Source organism: Salvelinus sp. IW2-2015, linkage group LG35 (assembly GCF_002910315.2).
Source record: "Salvelinus sp. IW2-2015 linkage group LG35, ASM291031v2, whole genome shotgun sequence".
In the NCBI taxonomy this organism is placed as follows: domain Eukaryota; kingdom Metazoa; phylum Chordata; class Actinopteri; order Salmoniformes; family Salmonidae; genus Salvelinus; species Salvelinus sp. IW2-2015.
Genome location: NC_036874.1, coordinates 12,176,316 through 12,181,170, shown reverse-complemented (window position 1 = coordinate 12,181,170; position 4,855 = coordinate 12,176,316). Strand labels below are relative to the sequence as shown.

Genomic DNA, 4,855 nt, shown 5'->3' with positions numbered 1-4,855 from the left:
TGTGTGTGTGTGTGTGTGTGTGTGTGTGTGTGTGTGTGTGTGTGTGCTTACTCTCTTGGCCAGCTGAGACACTGCATTGGGCCCCTCATCCTCCTGGACAGGGCTCATGTCAATCTCTGCATTATTTACCTGGGAACACAAGCCCAGCAATGATCATCACACATTTATATTGTCAGCCTCAGCACAGCAGTGTTGGTAGTGAAGTACTGAGCTCTGAGTAAAAACACATGCTGTACTCAGCTACCCTGCTTTTCAGTGCATTCGATTTATTGGTAGTGGTTGCCCTCTAGTGGGTTAATATAGACACTACAAGCACGTTCCAGAAAAATAAATACACTGAAAATGTCAAGGAAAGGTCTGTCATTGAAAATGCTGGACAGTGCCCAAATGTAACACAAATTCCTAATTTGTAGCAACATAATTTATTATATTGAAGATGTCAGATTGGAGTTATGCCTGTGGATTCCTTTTAATCCATTATGCCAAAGATAATAAACTGAGAGAGAATGTACAGCCTACTTTTTTTCTGTATCCACTTTAAGAATAGAAACACAGAGTTAATTTCCAAGAGGGTAAATATACTTTGCTTTTCTCAGACATACACTAAGAACGATGGCAGCATACACTAAGTCCCCCCATAACTCAAAGAACTCTAAGTAAACTATGTTTTCAGACATCATTTTAACGCAGTATCCTTCACATAAGCCCTGTCACCATGTCATGGACATAACAATGAAATTTAATATTATTCATTATTATCTAATAGGCAAAACTGATCCTAGATCAGCACTCCTACTCTGAGACTTGAATATGGGGGCTTTCTGTCTGTATCCATCTCATCCCCCGTYACTGGAATGCCATCTAATCCGTGTACACAGCTCCAGTTCGGGATCAGGTTTTCCGACGTTCTGAAGAACTGGGTCATCCTTGTTCCAACAGACTGTACCAATCCCGGACACATCAGGGGTGTCGAGAGACAAGAAAAAATCCTGAGAACTCAATCATCGAAAGACCCATGGATTTTTTTGAACCTGATAGTATGTCTGATAGCGCTGATAGTTTGTCCATCATATTAGCTAACATAGGTTACAGTATGAGGGTGGGGTGAAAGTTCACATGAATAAACCAGTAGCTACTGCAGACAGAGTACTATAGCAGCGATTTGGGTTTCGAATTTGTAATTGAAAGCCTATGCTACAGTGATTAGCATGTTTTGGCCAAAACTATAACAAAGCACAAGAGGAACTGCTCTGTAGTTTCCTCAAAGTTCCAGCAGAAATAAGCCTTTGTGAGTAGAACAAAATGATATAAGTCCAACTTCAACAACAATGAATAAGCAAACCAACAGATCTGTCGCTGTGAGAACCCACAGCAATCCTAAATGAGAGGTTGTGTGTATCAAGCGTCTCAGAGTAGGAGAGCTGATTTAGGATTAGTTGTACCTTTTAGATCACAGAGCAAGACATCTTGCAGGGGAAATCTGCAGATGAAAGATAAGCTTTTTATTCTCTACCTCTTCCTCCGTGTACTCCTCTAGGTCCGGGTTCAGGGTCTTCAGCACTTTGCTCTTGTACACGTTCCATATGGGATTCATGCTTGTTCACCCTAAAAGACCTCTAGAACTGTTGCAACAACTCTCAGTAAGGCCTCAAAGCTTCTTGAGGCAGACCACCCTCCACCAAAGTCCCCTCTGCAGGTCTTCTCAGTTTGACTAATGCCCTTTTCCCATTCGTACACTTCCAGCTCTTAGACAACGACTCAGCCTTGACGGAACTTTGACCTGACTCACTCTAGGCCTGTCTAGAGTGTTGTAGGCCTGTGCTGTTTCATGTTGTATCCCGATTAGATTGTCAATGTCTCTTGTCAGGAACACGGGTTGCTGGTAACATCCCTATGAAGCATCTGATCAGTTAGAGGAATCAAGCAGTTGCCAATGTGAACACACACACACACACACACACACACACAACCCCATGCATGTACGCAACCACACACACGCACACACATCGTCACGGTTCAGGATTCAGGCTGCATCGGTTACCTGGAAACAGGTATGGGTTTCCTCATGTATTTTTCAGCAGGGCTCTTTTCCAGAGGTAGTGGGCCATTGTCGGCTGGCACCGCAAGACTGGCCACTGTAACCCTAACCCAGTGGGCGCTGGCTCCACACTGGTGCCATGTTTAGATGCCCGTTACACTCTGATACTGATTAGAGTGTATGTCCCATTTGGCCAACATTATGAGAAGACAGGCCCAAAGCCCAATGATGCTCCTGTTCAGTAGATCAGTACACAGTGCCTAATTGATTGTTGTTCATTTCTGTCACACGTTGTCATGTGGTAGACGACAAGCAAGATCAGCTCATTATAAAATGTGGCACAATTATGGCAGAAAGTTCAGGGCAGACTACTGCTACCAAATTGAGTTGTACCGTCGCAACATGTACGTCGATACACTTATAGTTTTGTTTAGGGTGGGGTGACTAAAGAGTAGAGTACTTATTGGACTCCAGATGCATTTGAAAAGTGTCGAGTGACAACACTGTAACATGTCTTTCTTGTTTCTTTTTTGTCATCTACCTAATTTACTTTTAGTGCATTTGTACAAAAACTGCAAACTCCAATCCTTACCTGTTCACTTCCTTGGAGAGCTGGTTTCCAAGTACTGGTTTGTTGGCAACCTGAGGAGGGCTTGCCAGTGTAATGTAGATGGAGACAGATATCATAAAGCTTTGATGACCTATACGGTTTCATTGAATACTGAGCACAATACAACCAGATATTTAAAGAAAATATGTTTCTGACAGATTTTAATAAACTCTTCTAACAGTTTTTCAAAGTTTCATGATCTATTATCTAATAAAATGTTTTTCGAATTTTCTTTCTAATTTATTACAAAAAAAGTGTTATATAGTTTTGCATACACCAATCATAATCTTAGTAAACATTGCCTCAATCCTAACAGCGCCTCTTCAACCTCAGGAGGCTGAAGAAATTTGGCTTGTCACCTAAAACCCTCACAAACTTTTACAGATGCACAATTGAGAGCATCCTGTCTGGCTGTATCACCGCCTGGTACAGCGACTGCACCGCCCACAACCACAGGGCTCTCCAGAGGGTGGTGCAGTCTGCAAAACGCATCACCGGGGGCAAACTACCTGCCCTCCAGGACACCTACAGCACCCGATGTCACAGGAAGGCCAAAAAGATCATCAAGGACAACAACCACCCGAGCCGCTGCCTGTTCACCCCGCTACCACCCAGAAGGCGAGGTCAGTACAGGTGCATTAAAGCTGGGACAGAGAGACTGAAAAATAGCTTCTATCTCAAGGCCATCAGACTGTTAAACAGCCATCACTAACACAGGGAGGCTGCTGCCTACATACAGACTTGAAATCAGACATTTCGCTACACTTGCAATAACATCTGCTAACCATGTGTATGTGACCAATAAAATTTGATTTGAAATGCAATGGTGTTGTTTTACCAATGTTATATTGGCAGCCTTTACAATAATCTTGATTATACTACACAGGGGTGTAACCTTAGCATACCTGTAGTTCTCATGTTGCCAGTTTTGATTACCATATAGAGTTCCGCTTTAATGAGGGGATTGCATACTTATAAGATAAACTTCAATAATGTATGTGCTTGTATGTGAGAAGCATCTACGCACGCGCGCACGCACGCACGCACGCACGCACGCACGCACGCACGCACGCACGCACGCACGCACGCACGCACGCACGACTGCACGCCGCACGCTACGCACGCACGCTACGCACGCACGACACACACACACACACAACACACACACACACACACACACACACAATAGGCTTGACTGCTGATGGATGTTTCCTGTTTGAACAGCAGCCCCTGTTCATGGCTGCCCGGGATTGGATTTCCTGCTGAAATATTATCTGGGTCGTATTCATTAGGGCACAAGGTTTTTCACTGCTAACCTGTGCATGTTGTACAGGCCTAAAACTCACTGATCCCCTTCACTCACAGTGTGTTGTTAGTGTTTGCTGCTCCTGATCATCATGCCTCTGTCTGCTGAATGGTTGTGTCCTTCTACATTAAAGTTCCATCTGCATTATTCAACAGGAAGACTACTGGCACAGCAAATCAACTCTTGCAGTTATTATGGACTTTGGATTCAATCCAAAGGTGCGTTATAGAGCAGTGCACTATACACACTATACATCCCTCTACCTTGCACTCAATCTCACATGGGCCCTATTCCATTAGATTTACAATGCATCATTCCTTCTTCCCTTCCTTGAAGTAATGGTGATCTTTAAGTGATTGGATTGGTGTAAGCAAGGTTACCACCGTATTACTTTCACCAATCCAACCAATTTAGATCTGTGATAACAACGAACGATCTTACATGTGTAGTACATCCTTTGGGCATTGCCTTTCATGGCCACTAGATGACTCAGGAAGTCTAAACTTTTCTATTTCACACTTGTTTTTTTGTTTGACTTTATGGATAAGAATGTATTGATTTACCTTATCCGGTTTTACCTCTGCTCCTTGACTCAGGATGCTTTACCCTTTATGTTATTACATATGGGGCATGAAACCAGTTGAAACCGGTGTATCTGTATGAGGCTACCAAACAAAAATAAATTGTGGTGGGCTAGGAATTTTGAGGAGAAGAAACACCAAATACTATTTTTGATGATTGTTAAAGGGGATGTTGCATGTGTATGTCGGCTAAATAAGTTAGAAAGGATCCTGCATCGATGAAGTGTGTTACACCTTGACAGTCGCTTACTTTCTGGTACATCTCAGTTTAAAGTGGCAATCAGCAGTTGAAACAATAACAAAACATTTCCCCTGCCCCT

The 4,855-nt window shown here is 43.1% G+C and overlaps 1 protein-coding gene across 1 annotated transcript in view; it reads left to right on the top strand.

The window, feature by feature from the left end:
- Positions 1 to 4,170, top strand: part of LOC139023685 (protein FAM110B-like) — a 43,279-nt gene extending 39,109 nt beyond the window's left edge. The window contains exon 2 of the transcript XR_011474830.1: positions 4,110 to 4,170. The gene's annotated coding sequence lies outside the window, so the exon portion shown is untranslated. The remainder of the gene's footprint in view (positions 1 to 4,109) is intronic.
- The last annotated feature ends 685 nt before the right edge of the window (positions 4,171 to 4,855 follow it).